This window comes from Anopheles merus, chromosome 2L, assembly GCF_017562075.2.
Source record: "Anopheles merus strain MAF chromosome 2L, AmerM5.1, whole genome shotgun sequence".
Taxonomy (NCBI): Eukaryota; Metazoa; Arthropoda; class Insecta; order Diptera; family Culicidae; genus Anopheles; species Anopheles merus.
Genome location: NC_054083.1, coordinates 19,120,481 through 19,138,615, shown reverse-complemented (window position 1 = coordinate 19,138,615; position 18,135 = coordinate 19,120,481). Strand labels below are relative to the sequence as shown.

General features: G+C 46.5%; 36 non-coding genes across 36 annotated transcripts; all 36 read left to right on the top strand.

Moving 5' to 3' along the window:
* The first annotated feature begins 169 nt into the window (after nt 1-169).
* Nucleotides 170-288, top strand: LOC121595013. The gene has a single exon (XR_006005115.1). It is a non-coding gene; the product is annotated as a 5S ribosomal RNA (ribosomal RNA).
* A 381-nt stretch (nt 289-669) lies between these two features.
* Nucleotides 670-788, top strand: LOC121595011. Its single transcript, XR_006005113.1, has one exon. It is a non-coding gene; the product is annotated as a 5S ribosomal RNA (ribosomal RNA).
* Nucleotides 789-1,169: 381 nt separating this feature from the next.
* On the top strand, nt 1,170-1,288 carry LOC121595010. The gene has a single exon (XR_006005112.1). It is a non-coding gene; the product is annotated as a 5S ribosomal RNA (ribosomal RNA).
* A 381-nt stretch (nt 1,289-1,669) lies between these two features.
* On the top strand, nt 1,670-1,788 carry LOC121595009. The gene has a single exon (XR_006005111.1). It is a non-coding gene; the product is annotated as a 5S ribosomal RNA (ribosomal RNA).
* Nucleotides 1,789-2,169: 381 nt separating this feature from the next.
* On the top strand, nt 2,170-2,288 carry LOC121595008. The gene has a single exon (XR_006005110.1). It is a non-coding gene; the product is annotated as a 5S ribosomal RNA (ribosomal RNA).
* Nucleotides 2,289-2,669: 381 nt separating this feature from the next.
* LOC121595007 lies at nt 2,670-2,788 on the top strand. Its single transcript, XR_006005109.1, has one exon. It is a non-coding gene; the product is annotated as a 5S ribosomal RNA (ribosomal RNA).
* A 381-nt stretch (nt 2,789-3,169) lies between these two features.
* LOC121595006 lies at nt 3,170-3,288 on the top strand. Its single transcript, XR_006005108.1, has one exon. It is a non-coding gene; the product is annotated as a 5S ribosomal RNA (ribosomal RNA).
* A 380-nt stretch (nt 3,289-3,668) lies between these two features.
* On the top strand, nt 3,669-3,787 carry LOC121595005. Its single transcript, XR_006005107.1, has one exon. It is a non-coding gene; the product is annotated as a 5S ribosomal RNA (ribosomal RNA).
* A 381-nt stretch (nt 3,788-4,168) lies between these two features.
* Nucleotides 4,169-4,287, top strand: LOC121595004. The gene has a single exon (XR_006005106.1). It is a non-coding gene; the product is annotated as a 5S ribosomal RNA (ribosomal RNA).
* Nucleotides 4,288-4,668: 381 nt separating this feature from the next.
* On the top strand, nt 4,669-4,787 carry LOC121595003. Its single transcript, XR_006005105.1, has one exon. It is a non-coding gene; the product is annotated as a 5S ribosomal RNA (ribosomal RNA).
* A 381-nt stretch (nt 4,788-5,168) lies between these two features.
* LOC121595002 lies at nt 5,169-5,287 on the top strand. Its single transcript, XR_006005104.1, has one exon. It is a non-coding gene; the product is annotated as a 5S ribosomal RNA (ribosomal RNA).
* Nucleotides 5,288-5,668: 381 nt separating this feature from the next.
* Nucleotides 5,669-5,787, top strand: LOC121594999. Its single transcript, XR_006005102.1, has one exon. It is a non-coding gene; the product is annotated as a 5S ribosomal RNA (ribosomal RNA).
* Nucleotides 5,788-6,168: 381 nt separating this feature from the next.
* On the top strand, nt 6,169-6,287 carry LOC121594998. The gene has a single exon (XR_006005101.1). It is a non-coding gene; the product is annotated as a 5S ribosomal RNA (ribosomal RNA).
* A 381-nt stretch (nt 6,288-6,668) lies between these two features.
* Nucleotides 6,669-6,787, top strand: LOC121594997. Its single transcript, XR_006005100.1, has one exon. It is a non-coding gene; the product is annotated as a 5S ribosomal RNA (ribosomal RNA).
* Nucleotides 6,788-7,167: 380 nt separating this feature from the next.
* Nucleotides 7,168-7,286, top strand: LOC121594996. Its single transcript, XR_006005099.1, has one exon. It is a non-coding gene; the product is annotated as a 5S ribosomal RNA (ribosomal RNA).
* Nucleotides 7,287-7,667: 381 nt separating this feature from the next.
* LOC121594995 lies at nt 7,668-7,786 on the top strand. The gene has a single exon (XR_006005098.1). It is a non-coding gene; the product is annotated as a 5S ribosomal RNA (ribosomal RNA).
* A 381-nt stretch (nt 7,787-8,167) lies between these two features.
* LOC121594994 lies at nt 8,168-8,286 on the top strand. The gene has a single exon (XR_006005097.1). It is a non-coding gene; the product is annotated as a 5S ribosomal RNA (ribosomal RNA).
* A 381-nt stretch (nt 8,287-8,667) lies between these two features.
* On the top strand, nt 8,668-8,786 carry LOC121594993. Its single transcript, XR_006005096.1, has one exon. It is a non-coding gene; the product is annotated as a 5S ribosomal RNA (ribosomal RNA).
* A 381-nt stretch (nt 8,787-9,167) lies between these two features.
* On the top strand, nt 9,168-9,286 carry LOC121594992. Its single transcript, XR_006005095.1, has one exon. It is a non-coding gene; the product is annotated as a 5S ribosomal RNA (ribosomal RNA).
* Nucleotides 9,287-9,666: 380 nt separating this feature from the next.
* Nucleotides 9,667-9,785, top strand: LOC121594991. Its single transcript, XR_006005094.1, has one exon. It is a non-coding gene; the product is annotated as a 5S ribosomal RNA (ribosomal RNA).
* Nucleotides 9,786-10,166: 381 nt separating this feature from the next.
* Nucleotides 10,167-10,285, top strand: LOC121594990. Its single transcript, XR_006005093.1, has one exon. It is a non-coding gene; the product is annotated as a 5S ribosomal RNA (ribosomal RNA).
* A 381-nt stretch (nt 10,286-10,666) lies between these two features.
* On the top strand, nt 10,667-10,785 carry LOC121594988. Its single transcript, XR_006005091.1, has one exon. It is a non-coding gene; the product is annotated as a 5S ribosomal RNA (ribosomal RNA).
* A 381-nt stretch (nt 10,786-11,166) lies between these two features.
* LOC121594987 lies at nt 11,167-11,285 on the top strand. Its single transcript, XR_006005090.1, has one exon. It is a non-coding gene; the product is annotated as a 5S ribosomal RNA (ribosomal RNA).
* Nucleotides 11,286-11,666: 381 nt separating this feature from the next.
* On the top strand, nt 11,667-11,785 carry LOC121594986. The gene has a single exon (XR_006005089.1). It is a non-coding gene; the product is annotated as a 5S ribosomal RNA (ribosomal RNA).
* A 380-nt stretch (nt 11,786-12,165) lies between these two features.
* Nucleotides 12,166-12,284, top strand: LOC121594985. Its single transcript, XR_006005088.1, has one exon. It is a non-coding gene; the product is annotated as a 5S ribosomal RNA (ribosomal RNA).
* A 381-nt stretch (nt 12,285-12,665) lies between these two features.
* LOC121594984 lies at nt 12,666-12,784 on the top strand. The gene has a single exon (XR_006005087.1). It is a non-coding gene; the product is annotated as a 5S ribosomal RNA (ribosomal RNA).
* A 380-nt stretch (nt 12,785-13,164) lies between these two features.
* Nucleotides 13,165-13,283, top strand: LOC121594983. The gene has a single exon (XR_006005086.1). It is a non-coding gene; the product is annotated as a 5S ribosomal RNA (ribosomal RNA).
* Nucleotides 13,284-13,665: 382 nt separating this feature from the next.
* On the top strand, nt 13,666-13,784 carry LOC121594982. The gene has a single exon (XR_006005085.1). It is a non-coding gene; the product is annotated as a 5S ribosomal RNA (ribosomal RNA).
* A 381-nt stretch (nt 13,785-14,165) lies between these two features.
* LOC121594974 lies at nt 14,166-14,284 on the top strand. Its single transcript, XR_006005082.1, has one exon. It is a non-coding gene; the product is annotated as a 5S ribosomal RNA (ribosomal RNA).
* Nucleotides 14,285-14,665: 381 nt separating this feature from the next.
* On the top strand, nt 14,666-14,784 carry LOC121594963. Its single transcript, XR_006005071.1, has one exon. It is a non-coding gene; the product is annotated as a 5S ribosomal RNA (ribosomal RNA).
* Nucleotides 14,785-15,165: 381 nt separating this feature from the next.
* LOC121594951 lies at nt 15,166-15,284 on the top strand. The gene has a single exon (XR_006005060.1). It is a non-coding gene; the product is annotated as a 5S ribosomal RNA (ribosomal RNA).
* A 381-nt stretch (nt 15,285-15,665) lies between these two features.
* LOC121595024 lies at nt 15,666-15,784 on the top strand. Its single transcript, XR_006005125.1, has one exon. It is a non-coding gene; the product is annotated as a 5S ribosomal RNA (ribosomal RNA).
* A 381-nt stretch (nt 15,785-16,165) lies between these two features.
* Nucleotides 16,166-16,284, top strand: LOC121595012. The gene has a single exon (XR_006005114.1). It is a non-coding gene; the product is annotated as a 5S ribosomal RNA (ribosomal RNA).
* A 381-nt stretch (nt 16,285-16,665) lies between these two features.
* Nucleotides 16,666-16,784, top strand: LOC121595000. Its single transcript, XR_006005103.1, has one exon. It is a non-coding gene; the product is annotated as a 5S ribosomal RNA (ribosomal RNA).
* Nucleotides 16,785-17,167: 383 nt separating this feature from the next.
* LOC121594989 lies at nt 17,168-17,286 on the top strand. The gene has a single exon (XR_006005092.1). It is a non-coding gene; the product is annotated as a 5S ribosomal RNA (ribosomal RNA).
* A 381-nt stretch (nt 17,287-17,667) lies between these two features.
* On the top strand, nt 17,668-17,786 carry LOC121594945. Its single transcript, XR_006005054.1, has one exon. It is a non-coding gene; the product is annotated as a 5S ribosomal RNA (ribosomal RNA).
* Nucleotides 17,787-18,135: the final 349 nt, after the last annotated feature.

Here is an 18,135-nt window from a genome sequence, read left to right as displayed (position 1 = left end):
TTTTTATACAAACATCACTCTTGAAGGTGCATTTATTTGTGTGAAAAGCACTGTAGCTTGAGCCCTGTGACTTGTGGAGGCTGCAGAAAAGATGAATTCCACATTAGATTTGAACGTTAGACGGCGGTGTGACGTTGGTTTATGTTGCGTGTTAGCGGCGGGTATGGTTGTCAACGACCATACCATGTTGAAAACACCGGTTCTCGTCCGATCACCGAAGTTAAGCAACATCGGGCATGGCTAGTACTTAGGTGGGTGACCACTTGGGAAAACCATGTGTCGTTGGCATCTTCACCTTTTTGCTTTTCTCAGCCTCATCGGGGATGCGTTTGGCGACATGGAATGTATCCATCGTCCTTGTGGTCATCCCAGTACGCTGTGAAAAAGTTCCTTTTGGATGAATTGTTCCTCCTTCTAACGCTTCCCTGGAAGGGCGATGTTGTTCTATTTATAGCCCTTCGTAGCATATGTTGGAGTGGGGGAACTGTGGTCGAACATACTTTTTATACAAACATCACTCTTGAAGGTGCATTTATTTGTGTGAAAAGCACTGTAGCTTGAGCCCTGTGACTTGTGGAGGCTGCAGAAAAGATGAATTCCACATTAGATTTGAACGTTAGACGGCGGTGTGACGTTGGTTTATGTTGCGTGTTAGCGGCGGGTATGGTTGTCAACGACCATACCATGTTGAAAACACCGGTTCTCGTCCGATCACCGAAGTTAAGCAACATCGGGCATGGCTAGTACTTAGGTGGGTGACCACTTGGGAAAACCATGTGTCGTTGGCATCTTCACCTTTTTGCTTTTCTCAGCCTCATCGGGGATGCGTTTGGCGACATGGAATGTATCCATCGTCCTTGTGGTCATCCCAGTACGCTGTGAAAAAGTTCCTTTTGGATGAATTGTTCCTCCTTCTAACGCTTCCCTGGAAGGGCGATGTTGTTCTATTTATAGCCCTTCGTAGCATATGTTGGAGTGGGGGAACTGTGGTCGAACATACTTTTTATACAAACATCACTCTTGAAGGTGCATTTATTTGTGTGAAAAGCACTGTAGCTTGTGCCCTGTGACTTGTGGAGGCTGCAGAAAAGATGAATTCCACATTAGATTTGAACGTTAGACGGCGGTGTGACGTTGGTTTATGTTGCGTGTTAGCGGCGGGTATGGTTGTCAACGACCATACCATGTTGAAAACACCGGTTCTCGTCCGATCACCGAAGTTAAGCAACATCGGGCATGGCTAGTACTTAGGTGGGTGACCACTTGGGAAAACCATGTGTCGTTGGCATCTTCACCTTTTTGCTTTTCTCAGCCTCATCGGGGATGCGTTTGGCGACATGGAATGTATCCATCGTCCTTGTGGTCATCCCAGTACGCTGTGAAAAAGTTCCTTTTGGATGAATTGTTCCTCCTTCTAACGCTTCCCTGGAAGGGCGATGTTGTTCTATTTATAGCCCTTCGTAGCATATGTTGGAGTGGGGGAACTGTGGTCGAACATACTTTTTATACAAACATCACTCTTGAAGGTGCATTTATTTGTGTGAAAAGCACTGTAGCTTGAGCCCTGTGACTTGTGGAGGCTGCAGAAAAGATGAATTCCACATTAGATTTGAACGTTAGACGGCGGTGTGACGTTGGTTTATGTTGCGTGTTAGCGGCGGGTATGGTTGTCAACGACCATACCATGTTGAAAACACCGGTTCTCGTCCGATCACCGAAGTTAAGCAACATCGGGCATGGCTAGTACTTAGGTGGGTGACCACTTGGGAAAACCATGTGTCGTTGGCATCTTCACCTTTTTGCTTTTCTCAGCCTCATCGGGGATGCGTTTGGCGACATGGAATGTATCCATCGTCCTTGTGGTCATCCCAGTACGCTGTGAAAAAGTTCCTTTTGGATGAATTGTTCCTCCTTCTAACGCTTCCCTGGAAGGGCGATGTTGTTCTATTTATAGCCCTTCGTAGCATATGTTGGAGTGGGGGAACTGTGGTCGAACATACTTTTTATACAAACATCACTCTTGAAGGTGCATTTATTTGTGTGAAAAGCACTGTAGCTTGAGCCCTGTGACTTGTGGAGGCTGCAGAAAAGATGAATTCCACATTAGATTTGAACGTTAGACGGCGGTGTGACGTTGGTTTATGTTGCGTGTTAGCGGCGGGTATGGTTGTCAACGACCATACCATGTTGAAAACACCGGTTCTCGTCCGATCACCGAAGTTAAGCAACATCGGGCATGGCTAGTACTTAGGTGGGTGACCACTTGGGAAAACCATGTGTCGTTGGCATCTTCACCTTTTTGCTTTTCTCAGCCTCATCGGGGATGCGTTTGGCGACATGGAATGTATCCATCGTCCTTGTGGTCATCCCAGTACGCTGTGAAAAAGTTCCTTTTGGATGAATTGTTCCTCCTTCTAACGCTTCCCTGGAAGGGCGATGTTGTTCTATTTATAGCCCTTCGTAGCATATGTTGGAGTGGGGGAACTGTGGTCGAACATACTTTTTATACAAACATCACTCTTGAAGGTGCATTTATTTGTGTGAAAAGCACTGTAGCTTGAGCCCTGTGACTTGTGGAGGCTGCAGAAAAGATGAATTCCACATTAGATTTGAACGTTAGACGGCGGTGTGACGTTGGTTTATGTTGCGTGTTAGCGGCGGGTATGGTTGTCAACGACCATACCATGTTGAAAACACCGGTTCTCGTCCGATCACCGAAGTTAAGCAACATCGGGCATGGCTAGTACTTAGGTGGGTGACCACTTGGGAAAACCATGTGTCGTTGGCATCTTCACCTTTTTGCTTTTCTCAGCCTCATCGGGGATGCGTTTGGCGACATGGAATGTATCCATCGTCCTTGTGGTCATCCCAGTACGCTGTGAAAAAGTTCCTTTTGGATGAATTGTTCCTCCTTCTAACGCTTCCCTGGAAGGGCGATGTTGTTCTATTTATAGCCCTTCGTAGCATATGTTGGAGTGGGGGAACTGTGGTCGAACATACTTTTTATACAAACATCACTCTTGAAGGTGCATTTATTTGTGTGAAAAGCACTGTAGCTTGAGCCCTGTGACTTGTGGAGGCTGCAGAAAAGATGAATTCCACATTAGATTTGAACGTTAGACGGCGGTGTGACGTTGGTTTATGTTGCGTGTTAGCGGCGGGTATGGTTGTCAACGACCATACCATGTTGAAAACACCGGTTCTCGTCCGATCACCGAAGTTAAGCAACATCGGGCATGGCTAGTACTTAGGTGGGTGACCACTTGGGAAAACCATGTGTCGTTGGCATCTTCACCTTTTTGCTTTTCTCAGCCTCATCGGGGATGCGTTTGGCGCATGGAATGTATCCATCGTCCTTGTGGTCATCCCAGTACGCTGTGAAAAAGTTCCTTTTGGATGAATTGTTCCTCCTTCTAACGCTTCCCTGGAAGGGCGATGTTGTTCTATTTATAGCCCTTCGTAGCATATGTTGGAGTGGGGGAACTGTGGTCGAACATACTTTTTATACAAACATCACTCTTGAAGGTGCATTTATTTGTGTGAAAAGCACTGTAGCTTGAGCCCTGTGACTTGTGGAGGCTGCAGAAAAGATGAATTCCACATTAGATTTGAACGTTAGACGGCGGTGTGACGTTGGTTTATGTTGCGTGTTAGCGGCGGGTATGGTTGTCAACGACCATACCATGTTGAAAACACCGGTTCTCGTCCGATCACCGAAGTTAAGCAACATCGGGCATGGCTAGTACTTAGGTGGGTGACCACTTGGGAAAACCATGTGTCGTTGGCATCTTCACCTTTTTGCTTTTCTCAGCCTCATCGGGGATGCGTTTGGCGACATGGAATGTATCCATCGTCCTTGTGGTCATCCCAGTACGCTGTGAAAAAGTTCCTTTTGGATGAATTGTTCCTCCTTCTAACGCTTCCCTGGAAGGGCGATGTTGTTCTATTTATAGCCCTTCGTAGCATATGTTGGAGTGGGGGAACTGTGGTCGAACATACTTTTTATACAAACATCACTCTTGAAGGTGCATTTATTTGTGTGAAAAGCACTGTAGCTTGAGCCCTGTGACTTGTGGAGGCTGCAGAAAAGATGAATTCCACATTAGATTTGAACGTTAGACGGCGGTGTGACGTTGGTTTATGTTGCGTGTTAGCGGCGGGTATGGTTGTCAACGACCATACCATGTTGAAAACACCGGTTCTCGTCCGATCACCGAAGTTAAGCAACATCGGGCATGGCTAGTACTTAGGTGGGTGACCACTTGGGAAAACCATGTGTCGTTGGCATCTTCACCTTTTTGCTTTTCTCAGCCTCATCGGGGATGCGTTTGGCGACATGGAATGTATCCATCGTCCTTGTGGTCATCCCAGTACGCTGTGAAAAAGTTCCTTTTGGATGAATTGTTCCTCCTTCTAACGCTTCCCTGGAAGGGCGATGTTGTTCTATTTATAGCCCTTCGTAGCATATGTTGGAGTGGGGGAACTGTGGTCGAACATACTTTTTATACAAACATCACTCTTGAAGGTGCATTTATTTGTGTGAAAAGCACTGTAGCTTGAGCCCTGTGACTTGTGGAGGCTGCAGAAAAGATGAATTCCACATTAGATTTGAACGTTAGACGGCGGTGTGACGTTGGTTTATGTTGCGTGTTAGCGGCGGGTATGGTTGTCAACGACCATACCATGTTGAAAACACCGGTTCTCGTCCGATCACCGAAGTTAAGCAACATCGGGCATGGCTAGTACTTAGGTGGGTGACCACTTGGGAAAACCATGTGTCGTTGGCATCTTCACCTTTTTGCTTTTCTCAGCCTCATCGGGGATGCGTTTGGCGACATGGAATGTATCCATCGTCCTTGTGGTCATCCCAGTACGCTGTGAAAAAGTTCCTTTTGGATGAATTGTTCCTCCTTCTAACGCTTCCCTGGAAGGGCGATGTTGTTCTATTTATAGCCCTTCGTAGCATATGTTGGAGTGGGGGAACTGTGGTCGAACATACTTTTTATACAAACATCACTCTTGAAGGTGCATTTATTTGTGTGAAAAGCACTGTAGCTTGAGCCCTGTGACTTGTGGAGGCTGCAGAAAAGATGAATTCCACATTAGATTTGAACGTTAGACGGCGGTGTGACGTTGGTTTATGTTGCGTGTTAGCGGCGGGTATGGTTGTCAACGACCATACCATGTTGAAAACACCGGTTCTCGTCCGATCACCGAAGTTAAGCAACATCGGGCATGGCTAGTACTTAGGTGGGTGACCACTTGGGAAAACCATGTGTCGTTGGCATCTTCACCTTTTTGCTTTTCTCAGCCTCATCGGGGATGCGTTTGGCGACATGGAATGTATCCATCGTCCTTGTGGTCATCCCAGTACGCTGTGAAAAAGTTCCTTTTGGATGAATTGTTCCTCCTTCTAACGCTTCCCTGGAAGGGCGATGTTGTTCTATTTATAGCCCTTCGTAGCATATGTTGGAGTGGGGGAACTGTGGTCGAACATACTTTTTATACAAACATCACTCTTGAAGGTGCATTTATTTGTGTGAAAAGCACTGTAGCTTGAGCCCTGTGACTTGTGGAGGCTGCAGAAAAGATGAATTCCACATTAGATTTGAACGTTAGACGGCGGTGTGACGTTGGTTTATGTTGCGTGTTAGCGGCGGGTATGGTTGTCAACGACCATACCATGTTGAAAACACCGGTTCTCGTCCGATCACCGAAGTTAAGCAACATCGGGCATGGCTAGTACTTAGGTGGGTGACCACTTGGGAAAACCATGTGTCGTTGGCATCTTCACCTTTTTGCTTTTCTCAGCCTCATCGGGGATGCGTTTGGCGACATGGAATGTATCCATCGTCCTTGTGGTCATCCCAGTACGCTGTGAAAAAGTTCCTTTTGGATGAATTGTTCCTCCTTCTAACGCTTCCCTGGAAGGGCGATGTTGTTCTATTTATAGCCCTTCGTAGCATATGTTGGAGTGGGGGAACTGTGGTCGAACATACTTTTTATACAAACATCACTCTTGAAGGTGCATTTATTTGTGTGAAAAGCACTGTAGCTTGAGCCCTGTGACTTGTGGAGGCTGCAGAAAAGATGAATTCCACATTAGATTTGAACGTTAGACGGCGGTGTGACGTTGGTTTATGTTGCGTGTTAGCGGCGGGTATGGTTGTCAACGACCATACCATGTTGAAAACACCGGTTCTCGTCCGATCACCGAAGTTAAGCAACATCGGGCATGGCTAGTACTTAGGTGGGTGACCACTTGGGAAAACCATGTGTCGTTGGCATCTTCACCTTTTTGCTTTTCTCAGCCTCATCGGGGATGCGTTTGGCGACATGGAATGTATCCATCGTCCTTGTGGTCATCCCAGTACGCTGTGAAAAAGTTCCTTTTGGATGAATTGTTCCTCCTTCTAACGCTTCCCTGGAAGGGCGATGTTGTTCTATTTATAGCCCTTCGTAGCATATGTTGGAGTGGGGGAACTGTGGTCGAACATACTTTTTATACAAACATCACTCTTGAAGGTGCATTTATTTGTGTGAAAAGCACTGTAGCTTGAGCCCTGTGACTTGTGGAGGCTGCAGAAAAGATGAATTCCACATTAGATTTGAACGTTAGACGGCGGTGTGACGTTGGTTTATGTTGCGTGTTAGCGGCGGGTATGGTTGTCAACGACCATACCATGTTGAAAACACCGGTTCTCGTCCGATCACCGAAGTTAAGCAACATCGGGCATGGCTAGTACTTAGGTGGGTGACCACTTGGGAAAACCATGTGTCGTTGGCATCTTCACCTTTTTGCTTTTCTCAGCCTCATCGGGGATGTGTTTGGCGCATGGAATGTATCCATCGTCCTTGTGGTCATCCCAGTACGCTGTGAAAAAGTTCCTTTTGGATGAATTGTTCCTCCTTCTAACGCTTCCCTGGAAGGGCGATGTTGTTCTATTTATAGCCCTTCGTAGCATATGTTGGAGTGGGGGAACTGTGGTCGAACATACTTTTTATACAAACATCACTCTTGAAGGTGCATTTATTTGTGTGAAAAGCACTGTAGCTTGAGCCCTGTGACTTGTGGAGGCTGCAGAAAAGATGAATTCCACATTAGATTTGAACGTTAGACGGCGGTGTGACGTTGGTTTATGTTGCGTGTTAGCGGCGGGTATGGTTGTCAACGACCATACCATGTTGAAAACACCGGTTCTCGTCCGATCACCGAAGTTAAGCAACATCGGGCATGGCTAGTACTTAGGTGGGTGACCACTTGGGAAAACCATGTGTCGTTGGCATCTTCACCTTTTTGCTTTTCTCAGCCTCATCGGGGATGCGTTTGGCGACATGGAATGTATCCATCGTCCTTGTGGTCATCCCAGTACGCTGTGAAAAAGTTCCTTTTGGATGAATTGTTCCTCCTTCTAACGCTTCCCTGGAAGGGCGATGTTGTTCTATTTATAGCCCTTCGTAGCATATGTTGGAGTGGGGGAACTGTGGTCGAACATACTTTTTATACAAACATCACTCTTGAAGGTGCATTTATTTGTGTGAAAAGCACTGTAGCTTGAGCCCTGTGACTTGTGGAGGCTGCAGAAAAGATGAATTCCACATTAGATTTGAACGTTAGACGGCGGTGTGACGTTGGTTTATGTTGCGTGTTAGCGGCGGGTATGGTTGTCAACGACCATACCATGTTGAAAACACCGGTTCTCGTCCGATCACCGAAGTTAAGCAACATCGGGCATGGCTAGTACTTAGGTGGGTGACCACTTGGGAAAACCATGTGTCGTTGGCATCTTCACCTTTTTGCTTTTCTCAGCCTCATCGGGGATGCGTTTGGCGACATGGAATGTATCCATCGTCCTTGTGGTCATCCCAGTACGCTGTGAAAAAGTTCCTTTTGGATGAATTGTTCCTCCTTCTAACGCTTCCCTGGAAGGGCGATGTTGTTCTATTTATAGCCCTTCGTAGCATATGTTGGAGTGGGGGAACTGTGGTCGAACATACTTTTTATACAAACATCACTCTTGAAGGTGCATTTATTTGTGTGAAAAGCACTGTAGCTTGAGCCCTGTGACTTGTGGAGGCTGCAGAAAAGATGAATTCCACATTAGATTTGAACGTTAGACGGCGGTGTGACGTTGGTTTATGTTGCGTGTTAGCGGCGGGTATGGTTGTCAACGACCATACCATGTTGAAAACACCGGTTCTCGTCCGATCACCGAAGTTAAGCAACATCGGGCATGGCTAGTACTTAGGTGGGTGACCACTTGGGAAAACCATGTGTCGTTGGCATCTTCACCTTTTTGCTTTTCTCAGCCTCATCGGGGATGCGTTTGGCGACATGGAATGTATCCATCGTCCTTGTGGTCATCCCAGTACGCTGTGAAAAAGTTCCTTTTGGATGAATTGTTCCTCCTTCTAACGCTTCCCTGGAAGGGCGATGTTGTTCTATTTATAGCCCTTCGTAGCATATGTTGGAGTGGGGGAACTGTGGTCGAACATACTTTTTATACAAACATCACTCTTGAAGGTGCATTTATTTGTGTGAAAAGCACTGTAGCTTGAGCCCTGTGACTTGTGGAGGCTGCAGAAAAGATGAATTCCACATTAGATTTGAACGTTAGACGGCGGTGTGACGTTGGTTTATGTTGCGTGTTAGCGGCGGGTATGGTTGTCAACGACCATACCATGTTGAAAACACCGGTTCTCGTCCGATCACCGAAGTTAAGCAACATCGGGCATGGCTAGTACTTAGGTGGGTGACCACTTGGGAAAACCATGTGTCGTTGGCATCTTCACCTTTTTGCTTTTCTCAGCCTCATCGGGGATGCGTTTGGCGACATGGAATGTATCCATCGTCCTTGTGGTCATCCCAGTACGCTGTGAAAAAGTTCCTTTTGGATGAATTGTTCCTCCTTCTAACGCTTCCCTGGAAGGGCGATGTTGTTCTATTTATAGCCCTTCGTAGCATATGTTGGAGTGGGGGAACTGTGGTCGAACATACTTTTTATACAAACATCACTCTTGAAGGTGCATTTATTTGTGTGAAAAGCACTGTAGCTTGAGCCCTGTGACTTGTGGAGGCTGCAGAAAAGATGAATTCCACATTAGATTTGAACGTTAGACGGCGGTGTGACGTTGGTTTATGTTGCGTGTTAGCGGCGGGTATGGTTGTCAACGACCATACCATGTTGAAAACACCGGTTCTCGTCCGATCACCGAAGTTAAGCAACATCGGGCATGGCTAGTACTTAGGTGGGTGACCACTTGGGAAAACCATGTGTCGTTGGCATCTTCACCTTTTTGCTTTTCTCAGCCTCATCGGGGATGCGTTTGGCGCATGGAATGTATCCATCGTCCTTGTGGTCATCCCAGTACGCTGTGAAAAAGTTCCTTTTGGATGAATTGTTCCTCCTTCTAACGCTTCCCTGGAAGGGCGATGTTGTTCTATTTATAGCCCTTCGTAGCATATGTTGGAGTGGGGGAACTGTGGTCGAACATACTTTTTATACAAACATCACTCTTGAAGGTGCATTTATTTGTGTGAAAAGCACTGTAGCTTGTGCCCTGTGACTTGTGGAGGCTGCAGAAAAGATGAATTCCACATTAGATTTGAACGTTAGACGGCGGTGTGACGTTGGTTTATGTTGCGTGTTAGCGGCGGGTATGGTTGTCAACGACCATACCATGTTGAAAACACCGGTTCTCGTCCGATCACCGAAGTTAAGCAACATCGGGCATGGCTAGTACTTAGGTGGGTGACCACTTGGGAAAACCATGTGTCGTTGGCATCTTCACCTTTTTGCTTTTCTCAGCCTCATCGGGGATGCGTTTGGCGACATGGAATGTATCCATCGTCCTTGTGGTCATCCCAGTACGCTGTGAAAAAGTTCCTTTTGGATGAATTGTTCCTCCTTCTAACGCTTCCCTGGAAGGGCGATGTTGTTCTATTTATAGCCCTTCGTAGCATATGTTGGAGTGGGGGAACTGTGGTCGAACATACTTTTTATACAAACATCACTCTTGAAGGTGCATTTATTTGTGTGAAAAGCACTGTAGCTTGAGCCCTGTGACTTGTGGAGGCTGCAGAAAAGATGAATTCCACATTAGATTTGAACGTTAGACGGCGGTGTGACGTTGGTTTATGTTGCGTGTTAGCGGCGGGTATGGTTGTCAACGACCATACCATGTTGAAAACACCGGTTCTCGTCCGATCACCGAAGTTAAGCAACATCGGGCATGGCTAGTACTTAGGTGGGTGACCACTTGGGAAAACCATGTGTCGTTGGCATCTTCACCTTTTTGCTTTTCTCAGCCTCATCGGGGATGCGTTTGGCGACATGGAATGTATCCATCGTCCTTGTGGTCATCCCAGTACGCTGTGAAAAAGTTCCTTTTGGATGAATTGTTCCTCCTTCTAACGCTTCCCTGGAAGGGCGATGTTGTTCTATTTATAGCCCTTCGTAGCATATGTTGGAGTGGGGGAACTGTGGTCGAACATACTTTTTATACAAACATCACTCTTGAAGGTGCATTTATTTGTGTGAAAAGCACTGTAGCTTGAGCCCTGTGACTTGTGGAGGCTGCAGAAAAGATGAATTCCACATTAGATTTGAACGTTAGACGGCGGTGTGACGTTGGTTTATGTTGCGTGTTAGCGGCGGGTATGGTTGTCAACGACCATACCATGTTGAAAACACCGGTTCTCGTCCGATCACCGAAGTTAAGCAACATCGGGCATGGCTAGTACTTAGGTGGGTGACCACTTGGGAAAACCATGTGTCGTTGGCATCTTCACCTTTTTGCTTTTCTCAGCCTCATCGGGGATGCGTTTGGCGACATGGAATGTATCCATCGTCCTTGTGGTCATCCCAGTACGCTGTGAAAAAGTTCCTTTTGGATGAATTGTTCCTCCTTCTAACGCTTCCCTGGAAGGGCGATGTTGTTCTATTTATAGCCCTTCGTAGCATATGTTGGAGTGGGGGAACTGTGGTCGAACATACTTTTTATACAAACATCACTCTTGAAGGTGCATTTATTTGTGTGAAAAGCACTGTAGCTTGAGCCCTGTGACTTGTGGAGGCTGCAGAAAAGATGAATTCCACATTAGATTTGAACGTTAGACGGCGGTGTGACGTTGGTTTATGTTGCGTGTTAGCGGCGGGTATGGTTGTCAACGACCATACCATGTTGAAAACACCGGTTCTCGTCCGATCACCGAAGTTAAGCAACATCGGGCATGGCTAGTACTTAGGTGGGTGACCACTTGGGAAAACCATGTGTCGTTGGCATCTTCACCTTTTTGCTTTTCTCAGCCTCATCGGGGATGCGTTTGGCGACATGGAATGTATCCATCGTCCTTGTGGTCATCCCAGTACGCTGTGAAAAAGTTCCTTTTGGATGAATTGTTCCTCCTTCTAACGCTTCCCTGGAAGGGCGATGTTGTTCTATTTATAGCCCTTCGTAGCATATGTTGGAGTGGGGGAACTGTGGTCGAACATACTTTTTATACAAACATCACTCTTGAAGGTGCATTTATTTGTGTGAAAAGCACTGTAGCTTGAGCCCTGTGACTTGTGGAGGCTGCAGAAAAGATGAATTCCACATTAGATTTGAACGTTAGACGGCGGTGTGACGTTGGTTTATGTTGCGTGTTAGCGGCGGGTATGGTTGTCAACGACCATACCATGTTGAAAACACCGGTTCTCGTCCGATCACCGAAGTTAAGCAACATCGGGCATGGCTAGTACTTAGGTGGGTGACCACTTGGGAAAACCATGTGTCGTTGGCATCTTCACCTTTTTGCTTTTCTCAGCCTCATCGGGGATGTGTTTGGCGCATGGAATGTATCCATCGTCCTTGTGGTCATCCCAGTACGCTGTGAAAAAGTTCCTTTTGGATGAATTGTTCCTCCTTCTAACGCTTCCCTGGAAGGGCGATGTTGTTCTATTTATAGCCCTTCGTAGCATATGTTGGAGTGGGGGAACTGTGGTCGAACATACTTTTTATACAAACATCACTCTTGAAGGTGCATTTATTTGTGTGAAAAGCACTGTAGCTTGAGCCCTGTGACTTGTGGAGGCTGCAGAAAAGATGAATTCCACATTAGATTTGAACGTTAGACGGCGGTGTGACGTTGGTTTATGTTGCGTGTTAGCGGCGGGTATGGTTGTCAACGACCATACCATGTTGAAAACACCGGTTCTCGTCCGATCACCGAAGTTAAGCAACATCGGGCATGGCTAGTACTTAGGTGGGTGACCACTTGGGAAAACCATGTGTCGTTGGCATCTTCACCTTTTTGCTTTTCTCAGCCTCATCGGGGATGCGTTTGGCGACATGGAATGTATCCATCGTCCTTGTGGTCATCCCAGTACGCTGTGAAAAAGTTCCTTTTGGATGAATTGTTCCTCCTTCTAACGCTTCCCTGGAAGGGCGATGTTGTTCTATTTATAGCCCTTCGTAGCATATGTTGGAGTGGGGGAACTGTGGTCGAACATACTTTTTATACAAACATCACTCTTGAAGGTGCATTTATTTGTGTGAAAAGCACTGTAGCTTGAGCCCTGTGACTTGTGGAGGCTGCAGAAAAGATGAATTCCACATTAGATTTGAACGTTAGACGGCGGTGTGACGTTGGTTTATGTTGCGTGTTAGCGGCGGGTATGGTTGTCAACGACCATACCATGTTGAAAACACCGGTTCTCGTCCGATCACCGAAGTTAAGCAACATCGGGCATGGCTAGTACTTAGGTGGGTGACCACTTGGGAAAACCATGTGTCGTTGGCATCTTCACCTTTTTGCTTTTCTCAGCCTCATCGGGGATGTGTTTGGCGCATGGAATGTATCCATCGTCCTTGTGGTCATCCCAGTACGCTGTGAAAAAGTTCCTTTTGGATGAATTGTTCCTCCTTCTAACGCTTCCCTGGAAGGGCGATGTTGTTCTATTTATAGCCCTTCGTAGCATATGTTGGAGTGGGGGAACTGTGGTCGAACATACTTTTTATACAAACATCACTCTTGAAGGTGCATTTATTTGTGTGAAAAGCACTGTAGCTTGAGCCCTGTGACCTGTGGAGGCTGCAGAAAAGATGAATTCCACATTAGATTTGAACGTTAGACGGCGGTGTGACGTTGGTTTATGTTGCGTGTTAGCGGCGGGTATGGTTGTCAACGACCATACCATGTTGAAAACACCGGTTCTCGTCCGATCACCGAAGTTAAGCAACATCGGGCATGGCTAGTACTTAGGTGGGTGACCACTTGGGAAAACCATGTGTCGTTGGCATCTTCACCTTTTTGCTTTTCTCAGCCTCATCGGGGATGTGTTTGGTCGCATGGAATGTATCCATCGTCCTTGTGGTCATCCCAGTACGCTGTGAAAAAGTTCCTTTTGGATGAATTGTTCCTCCTTCTAACGCTTCCCTGGAAGGGCGATGTTGTTCTATTTATAGCCCTTCGTAGCATATGTTGGAGTGGGGGAACTGTGGTCGAACATACTTTTTATACAAACAACCACTCTTGAAGGTGGATTTATTTGTGTGAAAAGCACTGTAGCTTGAGCCCTGTGACCTGTGGAGGCTGCAGAAAAGATGAATTCCACATTAGATTTGAACGTTAGACGGCGGTGTGACGTTGGTTTATGTTGCGTGTTAGCGGCGGGTATGGTTGTCAACGACCATACCATGTTGAAAACACCGGTTCTCGTCCGATCACCGAAGTTAAGCAACATCGGGCATGGCTAGTACTTAGGTGGGTGACCACTTGGGAAAACCATGTGTCGTTGGCATCTTCACCTTTTTGCTTTTCTCAGCCTCATCGGGGATGCGTTTGGCGACATGGAATGTATCCATCGTCCTTGTGGTCATCCCAGTACGCTGTGAAAAAGTTCCTTTTGGATGAATTGTTCCTCCTTCTAACGCTTCCCTGGAAGGGCGATGTTGTTCTATTTATAGCCCTTCGTAGCATATGTTGGAGTGGGGGAACTGTGGTCGAACATACTTTTTATACAAACATCGCTCTTGAAGGTGGATTTATTTGTGTGAAAAGCACTGTAGCTTGAGCCCTGTGACCTGTGGAGGCTGCAGAAAAGATGAATTCCACATTAGATTTGAACGTTAGACGGCGGTGTGACGTTGGTTTATGTTGCGTGTTAGCGGCGGGTATGGTTGTCAACGACCATACCATGTTGAAAACACCGGTTCTCGTCCGATCACCGAAGTTAAGCAACATCGGGCATGGCTAGTACTTAGGTGGGTGACCACTTGGGAAAACCATGTGTCGTTGGCATCTTCACCTTTTTGCTTTTCTCAGCCTCATCGGGGATGTGTTTGGTCGCATGGAATGTATCCATCGTCCTTGTGGTCATCCCAGTACGCTGTGAAAAAGTTCCTTTTGGATGAATTGTTCCTCCTTCTAACGCTTCCCTGGAAGGGCGATGTGGTTCTATTTATAGCCCTTCGTAGCATATGTTGGAGTTGGGGAACTGTGGTCGAACATACTTTTTATACAAACATCGCTCTTGAAGGTGCATTTATTTGTGTGAAAAGCATTGTAGCTTGAGCCCTGTGACTTGTGGAGGCTGCAGAAAAGATGAATTCCACATTAGATTTGAACGTTAGACGGCGGTGTGACGTTGGTTTATGTTGCGTGTTAGCGGCGGGTATGGTTGTCAACGACCATACCATGTTGAAAACACCGGTTCTCGTCCGATCACCGAAGTTAAGCAACATCGGGCATGGCTAGTACTTAGGTGGGTGACCACTTGGGAAAACCATGTGTCGTTGGCATCTTCACCTTTTTGCTTTTCTCAGCCTCATCGGGGATGCGTTTGGCGACATGGAATGTATCCATCGTCCTTGTGGTCATCCCAGTACGCTGTGAAAAAGTTCCTTTTGGATGAATTGTTCCTCCTTCTAACGCTTCCCTGGAAGGGCGATGTTGTTCTATTTATAGCCCTTCGTAGCATATGTTGGAGTGGGGGAACTGTGGTCGAACATACTTTTTATACAAACATCGCTCTTGAAGGTGGATTTATTTGTGTGAAAAGCACTGAAGCTTGAGCCCTGTGACCTGTGGAGACTGCAGAAAAGATGAATTCCACATTAGATTTGAACGTTAGACGGCGGTGTGACGTTGGTTTATGTTGCGTGTTAGCGGCGGGTATGGTTGTCAACGACCATACCATGTTGAAAACACCGGTTCTCGTCCGATCACCGAAGTTAAGCAACATCGGGCATGGCTAGTACTTAGGTGGGTGACCACTTGGGAAAACCATGTGTCGTTGGCATCTTCACCTTTTTGCTTTTCTCAGCCTCATCGGGGATGCGTTTGGCGACATGGAATGTATCCATCGTCCTTGTGGTCATCCCAGTACGCTGTGAAAAAGTTCCTTTTGGATGAATTGTTCCTCCTTCTAACGCTTCCCTGGAAGGGCGATGTTGTTCTATTTATAGCCCTTCGTAGCATATGTTGCAGTGGGGGAACTGTGGTCGAACATACTTTTTATACAAACATCACTCTTGAAGGTGCATTTATTTGTGTGAAAAGCACTGTAGCTTGAGCCCTGTGACCTGTGGAGACTGCAGAAAAGATGAATTCCACATTAGATTTGAACGTTAGACGGCGGTGTGACGTTGGTTTATGTTGCGTGTTAGCGGCGGGTATGGTTGTCAACGACCATACCATGTTGAAAACACCGGTTCTCGTCCGATCACCGAAGTTAAGCAACATCGGGCATGGCTAGTACTTAGGTGGGTGACCACTTGGGAAAACCATGTGTCGTTGGCATCTTCACCTTTTTGCTTTTCTCAGCCTCATCGGGGATGCGTTTGGCGACATGGAATGTATCCATCGTCCTTGTGGTCATCCCAGTACGCTGTGAAAAAGTTCCTTTTGGATGAATTGTTCCTCCTTCTAACGCTTCCCTGGAAGGGCGATGTTGTTCTATTTATAGCCCTTCGTAGCATATGTTGGAGTGGGGGAACTATGGTCGAACATACTTTTTATACAAACATCGCTCTTGAAGGTGGATTTATTTGTGTGAAAAGCACTGAAGCTTGAGCCCTGTGACCTGTGGAGACTGCAGAAAAGATGAATTCCACATTAGATTTGAACGTTAGACGGCGGTGTGACGTTGGTTTATGTTGCGTGTTAGCGGCGGGTATGGTTGTCAACGACCATACCATGTTGAAAACACCGGTTCTCGTCCGATCACCGAAGTTAAGCAACATCGGGCATGGCTAGTACTTAGGTGGGTGACCACTTGGGAAAACCATGTGTCGTTGGCATCTTCACCTTTTTGCTTTTCTCAGCCTCATCGGGGATGCGTTTGGCGACATGGAATGTATCCATCGTCCTTGTGGTCATCCCAGTACGCTGTGAAAAAGTTCGTTTTGGATGAATTGTTCCTCCTTCTAACGCTTCCCTGGAAGGGCAATGTTGTTCTATTTATAGCCCTTCGTAGCATATGTTGGAGTGGGGGAACTGTGGTCGAACATACTTTTTATACAAACATCGCTCTTGAAGGTGGATTTATTTGTGTGAAAAGCACTGAAGCTTGAGCCCTGTGACCTGTGGAGACTGCAGAAAAGATGAATTCCACATTATATTTGAACGTTAGACGGCGGTGTGACGTTGGTTTATGTTGCGTGTTAGCGGCGGGTATGGTTGTCAACGACCATACCATGTTGAAAACACCGGTTCTCGTCCGATCACCGAAGTTAAGCAACATCGGGCATGGCTAGTACTTAGGTGGGTGACCACTTGGGAAAACCATGTGTCGTTGGCATCTTCACCTTTTTGCTTTTCTCAGCCTCATCGGGGATGCGTTTGGCGACATGGAATGTATCCATCGTCCTTGTGGTCATCCCAGTACGCTATGAAAAAGTTCCTTTTGGATGAATTGTTCCTCATTCTAACGCTTCCCTGGAAGGGCGATGTTGTTCTATTTATATGTTTCTTCTTAGCATATGTTGGAGTGGGGGAACTGTGGTCGAACATACTTTTTATACAAACATCACTCTTGAAGGTGCATTTATTTGTGTGAAAAGCATTGTAACTTGTGCCCTGTGACTTGTGGAGGCTGCAGAAAAGATGAATTCCACATTAGATTTGAACGTTAGACGGCGGTGTGACGTTGGTTTATGTTGCGTGTTAGCGGCGGGTATGGTTGTCAACGACCATACCATGTTGAAAACACCGGTTCTCGTCCGATCACCGAAGTTAAGCAACATCGGGCATGGCTAGTACTTAGGTGGGTGACCACTTGGGAAAACCATGTGTCGTTGGCATCTTCACCTTTTTGCTTTTCTCAGCCTCATCGGGGATGTGTTTGGTCGAATGGAATGTATCCATCGTCCTTGTGGTCATCCCAGTACGCTGTGAAAATGTTCGTTTTGGATGAATTGTTCCTCCTTCTAACGCTTCCCTGGAAGGGCGATGTTGTTCTATTTATAGCCCTTCGTAGCATATGTTGGAATGGGGGAACTGTGGTCGAACATACTTTTTATACAAACATCGCTCTTGAAGGTGGATTTATTTGTGTGAAAAGCACTGAAGCTTGAGCCCTGTGACCTGTGGAGACTGCAGAAAAGATGAATTCCACATTAGATTTGAACGTTAGACGGCGGTGTGACGTTGGTTTATGTTGCGTGTTAGCGGCGGGTATGGTTGTCAACGACCATACCATGTTGAAAACACCGGTTCTCGTCCGATCACCGAAGTTAAGCAACATCGGGCATGGCTAGTACTTAGGTGGGTGACCACTTGGGAAAACCATGTGTCGTTGGCATCTTCACCTTTTTGCTTTTCTCAGCCTCATCGGGGATGCGTTTGGCGACATGGAATGTATCCATCGTCCTTGTGGTCATCCCAGTACGCTGTGAAAAAGTTCCTTTTGGATGAAGTGTTCCTCCTTCTAACGATTCAATTGAAGGGCGATGTTGTTCTATTTATAGCCCTTCGCAGTACACGCTTTTGAATTGAATGGTATTGTTTTGTTGTTTTGGTGGTGATTTGTTGATTTAGTACGGCAAAACACGCTGTGTTGTTACACATGGTTGCTCCTGCTGAAGAGAAGTAGTTGTGTTTTGAAATTTCAGCGAAAAACTTGATGTGCAATGGATAATGCGCAGCAATCT